This window comes from Muntiacus reevesi, chromosome 2 (assembly GCF_963930625.1).
Source record: "Muntiacus reevesi chromosome 2, mMunRee1.1, whole genome shotgun sequence".
NCBI lineage: Eukaryota > Metazoa > Chordata > Mammalia > Artiodactyla > Cervidae > Muntiacus > Muntiacus reevesi.
The window spans coordinates 73850961-73863262 of record NC_089250.1 but is presented as its reverse complement, the minus strand read 5'-3'; the positions used below and the strand labels follow the sequence as shown (position 1 = coordinate 73863262).

Below are 12302 nucleotides of genomic sequence, written 5' to 3'. Positions count from 1 at the left end.
AAATAACAGTTGCTTTACAGATTTCCATGAGTTTAATTCATTTTAATTATAAAGCATAAAAAGCACAGTTTATAATTAAAACTGTTATCTTTAAACTCTAGTAATTCAATATCAAACTAAATTGAAGGACAGAAACAAATACAGTTCTTACAACTTAGAACATCATTCATATGCAATACCTTTTCTAAATATCAAGATTCTCAGGACTTCTGCTAGAACTTTAGAAACTACAATATTATTAATAAAATATGATATGAAAGCATGTGATAACTATCCTGGCCTTGGCAATATTTTCATTCCTCTAACCAACTATACAGTGTTTTAATTTTAACAAAGATGACATAAAAATCAGTTTCAGAAATCTACATGAAATACATCCATTAACTGAGGTTGTATTCAAAGAATTTATTTCCAAGACCGTGAATAATATCACAGCCTAAACTCCAGAAAGTCATGATGTTAGAATTTCTAGGTTAAAGTTGAATTTTTCTGTTAAATAACCAAAGGCTTACTTTCATTGCTGGAGTAATGTCATCTGTAAGTTTCTAAAGTATTACTGACTTCAGTAATACTTACATTTTTCTATTAAAAATCATTTTTAAGCCACAAATAAGAACTTACCTTCAATTTTCTGCAACTGTATAATGTTTTAAGCAGTATCCTCTACCTCCTCAGCATGAATATTTAAAACGACTGCAACTTACTACAACATAAAGTTCACAAATTACAGAAAGGAAAGGTCTAAAGTTTGCAAGGAATCAAGATGTAAGTTCTAACTTCAGTTACATCACAAACTAGTTATACAACTTTGATAAATCCATTGGCTTAAGCCCTTTACAACGCTGGGTTGTAAGAACAAGGCTGAAACAGAAAAGTACTTTCTTACTGAATATCATTCAGACTGGAGAAGAAATAAAGTAACTGAACTTAAAGTGTTATCAAAACTTGAAGAATGGAAGGAAAACAAATTGAAGACAAACGGAAAAGACAACTGAAAAATAGCAAATGGTCTATCAAACATGTTAACTGGAGCCCCAGAAGTGAGACAGAAGCAAAAACAAAAACTTCAAGAAATAATGGCCAAAACTTCCCCAAACTTGATGAAAACACCAGTCTACACGCTGAAGTTCAGTCAATTTCAAGAAGAATAAATACAAAGAAAACCAAACCTAAGTATATCATAGTCCAAGTATTTAAATTCAAACATCAAGAGAAAATCTTGAAAGTAGTCACAAGAAAAAAAGACCATAAGACATACAGACATACAGACATACCATAAGACATAAGACATACAGAGAAACAAAGATAAAAATTACCTTTTTAGAAACAATCAGACAACAGAACAAGATCTTTCAAGTGCTAAAGTAACTGACATCAAATTTTATATACAGGGAATCCTTCAAAAATGAATGTGAAATAAACATTTTCACATAAGTAAAATCTGTGACAATTAGTCTCAAATACTTCAGGAACTAAAAGTACTCCTTCAGGCCAACAATTAAGAACATCAGATGAAAACTCCTGTCCATAATGATGAAGGAAGGACATCCAAAATGTCTAACTGCCAAATCGGTGGCTCGGCTTTCCTCTGCTGTTTGCCTTGAAGTCTAAGATTCTCATGGAAAAGATTACATATCTTAATATTTTTATAAATAAAAGATAACAAATCTAACTATTTTATGAAATAAATTCTGGGTGACAGACTACTGACCTAAGGTAACTGACACAATCTCACAACTGTACTGGAGGGAGAACTAAGTCAAAATTTCTAGGCCCCTTTATACACCTAAGTGGATGATGTCTTCAAAGCAGACTGCAAAAAAAAAAAAAAAGATTCAGCTAAACAGATTTACACAGGACTGAATGAACTAGTGAAGATTTTAACTGCAGTTATTTGTTTTAAAATATTTTTGTTTAGTATTATGTTTTCCAATGGGTTCTATAAAGAAGCCCTTTTTTTTTTCTCTCCTATATCTAGCCCTCAATTTAATAAATTACACTTATGTACTCTAAAAGCATTCTATGTGGCACCTGATTCGATGTCCTCAAATTGCAGGGGAAAAAACAGAAACATAAAAACTGAGTCTCTCTACTTTTCATGTCAATAATATTAATTGCATAGGTTTGATAAAAATCTGTCAACCCATTAATCAGGATAATTGGATAATCAAGTCTGCATCTTGAATGTCATAACTGATAATAATTCTCATTTAGTCAGGCATGACAAGCCCATCACTAACAAATAATGACTTCAGTTTATAAGTCAATACCTATAGGCCTGGTACCTATTCTTTGCTTATAGGGACCAGCATCAAAAGTAAGCCAGAGACTCAGTAAATCTGATGAACTGGGAGGAGAGACAATTCATTCATATTTATAGGTCCTGCAAATGAAATCTAGTAGACTTTGTTGAGACTGGTTTCCTAGTCTCAAGATACAAGAATAAAAGAGACTTTAGAAATGCAAGCCTATATTCCTTAGGAAAACTTTCAGAGAGAAGTAAATCCTCTGGTCTCAGAAGCTATTCAATAAAATACCCTCAGGGAGTTCCCTGGCAGTCCAGTAGTTAAGACACCACATTTCCATGGCAGGAGACCTGGGTTCAAACCCTGGTCAGAGCTAAGACCCTGCATGCTGCACAGCACAGCCCCAAAAGTAAATAAAGTAACAATCAAAGAAGTTTCTATGGTTAAACATATCTTTTTGCTCTTTTGGCACAGCATGAGAAGAGCCCCCTCCTTTTTTTTTTTTTAATTAACTCAAGAATCAACTGTGGGCTTCCAATTTAGGTCGAGAGAATAATGAGACTCATCCCAACACAAACTGAACAAACTAATTCAAATTTCAGAGAACAAGCAGTGAGAAATTGTGGCCCCTGAGATCAGGAAAACAACTGGGCATGAGGGGAGAAGGAACAACATGAGAATGTGAGCCCTGCCTTCAGCCAGGCTTCCTTCTAGGAGGCAATTTTCCCAGATCACAACAGAGGGAGAACTCCAGCAGAGCCCAGCAATCCTGCAGAATGGACAAGATAATAACGAGAATTCAGAATGGTCAAGCTGGATAGATACTACAGGGCAGTTTCTCAGAGAGACTGACAAGATTGCAGGGACTAACAAACATATCCTGAGATTTGTACCAAAATCCTAAAAGATTTAGATTACCCAGAGAAATCATGACAAGGAAGAAAAGGTTGAAACACTCACACCACCTACTTTCAAGCTTCACTATAAAGCTGCACTGGATTGATGGGCCTAAGGATTGATGAATCAATGTAACTGAATGAAGACCAGAAACAGATTCCAACTATATATATAAAAGGCTTCCCAGGTGGTTCACTGGTAAAGAATCCGCCTGCCAATGCAGAAGACACAAGTTCAAGGCCTGGTTCGGGAAACTCTGCTGCAGGAGAAAATGGCAACCTACTCACTATCCTTGCCTAGAAAATTCCTTGGACAGAAGAGCCTAGCAGGCTTCAGTCCATGAAGTAGCAAAGAGTCAGACACAACTGAGCACGCATGTACCACACACACACACACACACACACACACACACACACAATTAAAAAGCAACACAATGGAAAAAAGAGTCTTCAACAAACAGCCATGGAACAGAATGTCAATGTTTTTTAAAACTTATCCTCAATCCTTTCTTCACACCACACGCAAATATTAAATCAAAATGGATCACACACCTAAATATAACAACAAAGGAGAAAAATCTTCATAAACTCATTAATAGGCAGAGATCTCCTCACACACTAAAAAACGATTGCTCATAAGTCAAAACAAAAATTTATTTTATTCAAAATGCCTATATTCTCAAAAAAAAAAAAAAAAAAATCAAGACTATGAAAAGGGAGACCAAAGACCAGAAGAAAATACTCTCAAAATATATCAGAAAAGAATTTGTACCCAGGAAAATTTAAGTCATACAATAAGAAAACAAACTACCCAATTTAAGAAAGGCACAAAATTTGAACAGACGTTTCATAAAGAGATATAAGTGTAACTTGAACTCTCATAAACTGCAAGTGGAATATAAAATGGTACAGCCACTTTAGAAAACAGTTTCAATTTCTTATAAAGATAAGCACACACTTAACATAAGACAATTACACTCCTGGGTATTTACTCAAGAGGGAAAAAAATCCAAACAAAAACTTGCACTTAAATATTCCTAGAAGCTTTATTCATAGAAGCCAAAAATAGGAAGCCCAATGGAATACTACTCAGCAATAAAAATAAACTGCTGATATACTCAATAATGTGGATGCAGCTAAAAAAACACTAAGTAGAACTTATACAATATGAGAGTGGGGAAATAGGCTCTCTCACACATTGCTGCTGTGAATTCTTATGCTTATGGCATAATGCTTATGGAGTGTAATTAGACAACATCTAACAAAAACTACATATACATTTACCCTCCAACCTAGTAATCTTACTTCTAAGAATTTATCCTGAAGGAATATCCCCCCCCCAAGAATATGAAAATATATTTTAACAAGGTTATTCATTGCAGCATCATTTTACCTGCAAAATACTGGAAACAACCAGTAGGTAATACCCATACGTAGGAACCTGACTGAATAACCTACGGTATATGCACATAATGAAAACTATGCTGCTGCTGCTGCTCAGTCGTGTCCAACTCATTGCCACTCTTTCGACTGTAGCCCGCCAGGCTCCTCTATCCATGAGATTTTTCAGGCAAGAACACTGGAGTGGGTTGCCATTTCCTCCTCCAGGGGATCTTCCCAACCCAGTGATTGAACCTGCATCTCCTGCACTGCAAGTAGATTCTGTTACTGGTGAGCAATTGGGGAAGGGAAAAAAAAATACATATATCTGCTTGTGATTACAAAAAGAAAATACAGGAGAACACTCTAGAAAACACTGAAGGTGGCTTCCTCTGAGAAATGGGGAAAATGAGGGTGGAAAAGATACAGAAGGGAATGTCTATCTTTTGTGTAATTTTGACCTTTGAAAACACATTCACATTCTACATAATCAACATAAAACCAGAATCAGAATGAGGAGCATTTTAAAACAAACTGAAACTCAAGCACACAAATAAATAAACCTTATTTCATTTCAAACAAATATCACAACTACATCATGCAGCAAGTAAGGGTGGGAAACAAAAATGGGGAGGGAAGAGAAGGTATAAGGAGGGAGGACTAATTCAAGTATTTTAAAAATATTTTACACCTGAAATTTACAGTGATTTACAGATTTACAGTGATTTACACTGTAAATCAATTAACCTCCAATAAAAATTTAAAAATAAAAAAATTTTAAATACAAACATGTAAGTCAAAAAAATGAATATAGGATTTCCTCTCAGTCCTGGGCAAAACTATATACAAATTCCCCACTCACTTTGTTTACTATAATTAAGTGGGCAAAGCAAATCTGAAATGATTTTAGATATGTTATAGGATAGACCAAATGAGTAAATGTACTATGTTGGGAACCAAGGCTCTAGTGGTATAAAAATGGATATAAAAATATAAAGTAAGAGGTGCAAAGAAAAAACCCTGCAGATGTGGAGCGAAACTGGACATACTGACATAAACACATGATTTATAAACTACGTAGATGCATGTTGCTACGTACATGTGTACATGAACAAGTATGTTTATGTATGTACATGTATAAACATGCATTGATTTCCTAGCTGTGTCCACTGAAGGGGTCAAGAAGAGAAGACAATTTAGGAGCAACAAGGACACCTACCAAGGATCTTGGTCTCTAAAACTATTTCCCACAAGGACACAGGAGCATGATGAAAAAGCTCCACTGGGAATGGAATGAGAAAATGACCATTTTGGAAGCATGATAGTAAAAAATTAGATCAGGCAAGAATCATCAGTGAATGCTAAATCTAGGGCAAACTGTGATGAGAATCATGGTACTGGCATTGTCTCCCCCATCACTGCTTAAAGAAGGGGGAGAAACTCTAATAGCAGAAAAAGCAGGCAACAGACTGGCCAAGTGATCACAATTAACATCCCAATGAGGGATGGAAGACATCCTGTGCCTCCAGAAGGTGTACACCTTTCTCTATGTATCACATCACCTATGCAGTATCCTTGCCAAGAACACATAACCTCATTCTAATCCTGTTTCAAACAGAAAATGAAGAACATAAGGGAGGGGAAGGGTTGCAGTCTTCAAAAATGTCAATGTCATACCAGACAAAGAAGAGGCTGGGGAAATATTCCAGGAAAAAGGAGGCTAAAGAAAAATAGTAACTACATGTAGTACCTGAGCTGAGCTTAGACTCACTTCTGTTACAAGAAGCAAGGGAAACTGCTGGGAGAGATTTTATTAGGTCAACTGACAAAACTGGAAGATGGACAACAGGTCTATATTAACATCCATTTATGAAGCTGATAACCATACAATGGTTATATGAGAGAATGACCCTATTCGTAGGAAATAAGCAGAAGTATTAAAGGAAAGAAGCACATTCTATGTAACATAACTCTCAAATAATTCAAAAAAAAAAGAGAGGAAAGAGTAAGAGCCCATATGAATGCAAATAATAAAACCAGAGAGTGAATCTAAGGATATCTAGATAATTGTTTATACTCTATTTTTTTAACTTTTGTGAACTAGAAATTTCCATATAAAGTTTTGTTTTTTAAGATAAATACTATGGAGATAGTTCTCTACTATGCTCAGAATATAATGGGTGTATACCATAATTAACTGAAGGATTTTATTGGGAAATAGCAAGAGCTGAAACTGGAGGCCTAAAGTATCAGATAAAGGACTGTTTCAAATGTAAGCGAGAGGACTTTGTATCTTTTTTTCTGTAAGCCAGGGAACAGTCATACAAAGCTCATAACAGAAAAGAGGCTTGATTAAAGGGATATACTGAAGAAAATTTTCTAGCAAATTTTCAAGTGGGTTGACACAGTATAGATAAGAAGCAGCAAAGGGACATTTCAAACACAAGCATGAAATTATGGGGTCTTGGCCTAGGAAGCTAAGATCGGTAACAGAAAGTTCAACGAATAGAGGAGACATGAAAACAGAAAAGCAGATAAGGCTTGTTTACTAAAAACATCAAAGGGGGCAGAATTCAAAGATGACTCAGATTTCAAGCCCAGCAAACCAAGAGAATAATAATGTTACTAATAAAAAGAAATTTAACTACCTAAACAAGGCATAAGTGCTTTCATGGCTATCAGACAATTTTTTCATTCTCATTTTTCCTATTCTGATTCCATAACAAAAGTTAGGAAAGGAGTCAGTTGAAATGCTACACACCAGCACAAGCAATCTGAGGAAACTAGCCTCTCAAGGTGAAATAGTCAAAATGGGTGGAGCTGATTCTAAGTCCCATTAAAATATTCACACATAAGAAGAAGAGGGCTGATGGCAGCATCTCATGTTAAACTGTAACATACTTCTTCCCTCCAAATTTATATTTGTATATAGAGTATACATATATATTAACTTATTCCAAGACCCTTCATTCAACTAACAGTATCATCAAAGAGGACAACATAACATATAAAACAAGCTTAAGACGAAATCATAAAATCACGAAGTGGGCAGCATCTTCAGAGGGTGAAGTCAGAAAATTACAAAGGATCCAAAGTAAAACTGAATTACCTGGCTAACCAGTCAAATGCTGTTCAAGTAGTTTATGTTTGTTTTTATTGGTCTCTGACTCCACTGTTCAGCATGTATTTTGATCCTGAGGACAAAAACAAATAAAAAAAGGGGTGTTGATTTTTATCGCCCTTTCTTAATATAAATATTATCATTAGTCACACACAAGTTAACTTTTCCCACCTTTCCCTTCCCTGGACATAAGAAACAAAACTAACAAAAAGTTATCAAGTAGGAAGCCTCTTCCTAGGAATTTGAACTTGATGCCTTATGTTGCCATATATTACTACTTCTGTTTAAAAAAAAAAATCAGGCAGGGCGTACACAATACAATCCATCACAGTTTGTAAACATAGATAATGCAAAGTAGTGATGGAGACCAGCTCCAAGTTTTGAAGAGTGATGAAACCAGATGGGTAACCTGAACTTGAGATGTTCCCCAAGTCCAAAGGAAATGCTCAATAAATTAACAATTTAAAACAATATAAATTTCCTATAAGAAGCTAATTAAATCTTCAAGTCCAAAAAAGATAAATACCCACCAGATAGATGGATAAAGCAACCAAAGAAAAGGGAGAAAGAAATTTTTAAAAAGTACTGGATATTTTCTTCCCCTCTAGGAAAAGGTACATCATTTCATTCAACAACAACAAAAAATAATAATTTTAAACAGGAGACAGGTAAATGAAGGACAGTTCTTCAAAATAAACTTCAATAAATATGTGAACATATAGAACTGCAGACTCCTGCACTTGAGGAAATGTGGAGCAGGTTCTAGTGCAACAAAAAAGTGAGCCAATAGAAACATTCACTCTTACCTCACGATTTTCCAAATGTGACAGAGCACACTCTGACTGCCACTAATTCTAGAGTCATCTACAGATACAACAACCATAGCTAAGCCCTTAATTTAATAGCATTATTGCTGGAACTGGCAGGAATGTTGAGAAAGGATGGAAGGAAAAATGATATACCACAAGTTCCCAGTAACAAACACATCACATTCATGGCCAATCCACACAGTAGATGGGAAACAACCAACCACAATCTAGGTGCACGAAGTGAAGGATCTGTTGCACTTTTGAAACTCAAATTAAAGGTGAGAAACGGGGGGATGAGGGTTGAGGGCAGAATGATATCACATTATAACGTTGCTGACGAAGGGAGAAGAGGAAAATCTAGGTAATATATAAGTGGCATGCAATTAAAGTTATAAAAGGAACTCCTGTATCTAGTACTGTGTCTACTAATAATTACAGTAATCTCCAATTTATCACTGAGATAATGCCAAAAGTAAGCTAGTTCTTGGACTGCATCTTCCAATCCACAATAGTACATATAGGTTGTTAGCATAATGGCTAAAGAGCAGAAGCTTCAGAGCCCAAAAGATCTAGAATCAGCCAACTCGTAGCTCTTTCACTTACTGGTCAGGTACTCCTGGGTCAATGTAAGACATCTTTGAGTCTTAGATTTCTCATCTTAAAATGGGTATCACAACTCATAAGGTTCTTGTGACGATTAAGTGAAAATGCTTAAATTACTTACTAGTACCTAGTATATACAAGCTCAATAAAGAAAAACAATTATTAGCCAAACAAGACTATCTGATACATAGTATAACAAGAGTTTCCAAGCACACTGAAATAAAAAAACAAGAGAAAACACGAACAACTTTGGTTTTTAAATGAATTGAGGTTCCCTGGTAGCTCAGCTGGTAAAGAATCCTACTGCAATGCAAAAGACCCCGGTTCAATTCCTGGATTTAGAAGATCTGCTGGAGAAGGGATAGGCTACCCACTCCAGTATTCCTGGGCTTCCCTGGTGGCTCAGCTGGGAAAGAATCCATCTGCAATGTAGGAGACCTAGGTTCGATCCCTGGGTTGTGTAGATCCCCTAGAGAAGGGAAAAGGCTACCCACTCCAGTATTTTGACTTGGAGAATTCCAAGGACTGTACGTATAGTCCATGGGGTTGCAAAAAGTCAAGACATGACTGAGCAACTTTAATTCATTAATTCATTCAATTCAATGTTTTATAACTTGAATTTTTATATTCAATTTAACTAGAGGACAGTGGAGGGGGAAAAGGTAGGCAAAAGTACTGTGAAGAAAGTTCAAGGTTTTCTGGCCCCAGTTTTAAATCAAATTTCATCTCAGAAATGGTTTGTACTTCCCTGGCAGTCTAATGGCTAAGAATCCACCTGCCAATGGAAGGAACACGGGTTCAATCCCTGGTCTGGGAAGATTCCACATGCCTCAGAGCAACTCGGCCAGTACACAACTACTGAGCCCGAGCTCTAGAGCCCACAAGCCTCAAACAGAAGAGAAGCCACAGGACTGAGCAGCTCGCACACCGCAAGCGGAGCCCCGCTGACCACAGCTAGAGAAAGCATGCACACAGCAATGCATGCCAGTGCAGCCAAAAATAAACAAATGTAATGTTTAAAGAGAAATGGTTCTTCTGTTGTTGCTCCTTTTGATAGGTAAGGGGAAGTTCATGGGGTGACATTAGTACCTAGAGAACAAGACGGGTGGGCAGGAAAAGGCATTTGAGTCGGAATGTACCTAATGACTGATCCAGGGAACAAGCACTGCTGCCTAATGTGAAAAGCTGGTGAGAGCGCCTACAGTCATACTCAAGGATTGTACTGCCGATGAGAACTATCCAAAGGAGTACTGACACAGACAATCTGTACCCCATAACCCCCAGAACAGAAAGGAATACCATCTAAAAAGTTCTCCTCTCCCAGGAAGTGTGAAACTGGATTAGAGAGGCCCCCAAATAACCAGAGCAACAACTGGCCTGCCTACCAGCAAACTGAAAGGAGTCCTATCTACCAAGATCCTATCAAGTATGGAACTGCTGGGACACTGCAGTTGACTAGTCTAGAACCAAGGGTCTGCAAAGGCAACAGTCGGGGCAGTTTTCCTAGGACTGTATTTTTTGTTTGTTTGTTTAGTCGCCAAGTTGTGTCTGACTCTTTTTGCGAGCGCATGGTCTGTAGCCGACCAGGTTCCTGTCTATGGGATTTCGCAGGCACTAATACTGGAATGGATTGTCACTTCCTTCTCCTAGGGATCTTCCTGACCCAGAGGTTGAATCCGTATATCCTGCATTGGCAGGTGGATCCTTTACCATTGAGCCACCTGGGAAGCCCCAATTTGTCTACTAGAATTAACATAAAGGTGACTGATGAGATCCACATTATCAAAACCTGCATCACTAGAAAGCTATTGGGGGCTTGGAGAGATCAAACTGAGTTTTGTTAATAAGAGCTAGTCTGAGAAGACATGCCTCGAGGCCAGAACAAAGAATCAAACTGGGGGAGGGGAGCTGAGAGGAAAATCCAAACTAACTAATGCTGATGCTGGGAAACACCAACTGGACAGAGAGGCCACTGAATATTATGAAGGTGTTTTTCTTTTGCTGTTGAGCACAGACGGGGGCGAGGACTCGACTATTAATCATATTGAGCTCACTCTTCTCTCCATGCTGCTGCAGGCAGGGCTCCCGGGGACTCCCTCCTCGGTTCCCTAAAATCACAGATGCAGATGGGGAACCGCCATCTTTGGGAAAAGCCAGCTGTTGCCCACTCATCTTAAAAGCGATATACAATCAGTTTGTACACCAATTAAACGTCCCGTTTTTAAAGATTACGTAATATTGGCGCAAAGAACACTTTTTTTTGCAGCTGAGATTATTTATCAAACAATAAATATATCCTTTGTCAAAACTGTAACACCAGGTTTTACTTACAACAATCAACTACAACCAATCTAATGAAAGGGGAAAGAAAGGATCTAACTTTAATACCAAAGGAAAGTTTTAAATTATATAAAAAGATGCTACTGTCTTTAAAGCTACATAAACTTCAGAGGAAAAAAAGAATTTTCTCTTTAAAATTTATTAGTCCATTATTTCGTGTTCAAGTAAATAAAGAAAAATGTATTTGGCACCCAAGAGAATACTGGCAATACACTGATGACAAACTTTCAAAAATACCAGTCTTTCTGACAAGGGGAGTGGGAATTATTTCAAATTATAGCACATGCAGGCTTAGTAAAGTAAGGACAGGTTAAAAAAAAAAAAAATACTTGACATGTATTACCACCCAGCCTATGATGTATATTAGAAAAGACCAAATTGATTTATAATAACTTATTCTGAATAGTCATTTAATAAGTTATAATAAATGTTTAATTCTATGTAGAATCAATCTGAAAATTTAAAAGAGGCAGTTAAAAAAGAAGCTTTAGTTTCAGAAAACCTAGGTTTCGAAAGTTCAGATTCATAACCTTGGGGAAGGCATTTAATTCACTTAAATGTTTGTTCTGTACCTATCAGATGCCAGGTGCTGCACAGGACCTCAAAAGTAGAAGCAAAATATGGTTCCTGCTATTAATTAGGAAAGGAGTAGCAGGTACAAATAGCCACTATAGTTTCTGAAATGAAAACTATGTTCACTCAATAAGTATCTGCTGAGCATCAACCTGCTACACTCTGCCAGACACCAGGAATATAAGGAGGAACCAAAGATGAAGACAGAGAGTCTGATAACAGTGTTAAAGGCGAGAGAAGAGGATAGCCCTGCCTTTTTCACAGGATTTCTGTGGTAACTGTAAAGCACTATTTACATGTGAATGTAAGACAAATCCAGAACCATTACCTCATC

The 12302-nt window shown here is 36.9% G+C and overlaps 1 protein-coding gene across 6 annotated transcripts in view; it reads right to left on the bottom strand.

The window, feature by feature from the left end:
- The window catches only part of NCOA3 (nuclear receptor coactivator 3), a 128101-nt gene that overhangs the window by 57754 nt on the left and 58045 nt on the right, over window positions 1-12302 (bottom strand). For 4 of the 6 annotated variants that reach the window (XM_065922127.1, XM_065922125.1, XM_065922129.1 and 1 more), the window contains exon 2: window positions 7632-7716. The exons of 1 other annotated variant lie outside the window; for it this stretch is intronic. The gene's annotated coding sequence lies outside the window, so the exon portion shown is untranslated. Of the gene's footprint in view, window positions 1-621; window positions 704-7631; window positions 7717-12302 lie in introns of all 6 variants that reach the window. One more of the 6 variants, XM_065922128.1, reaches the window with a different exon arrangement.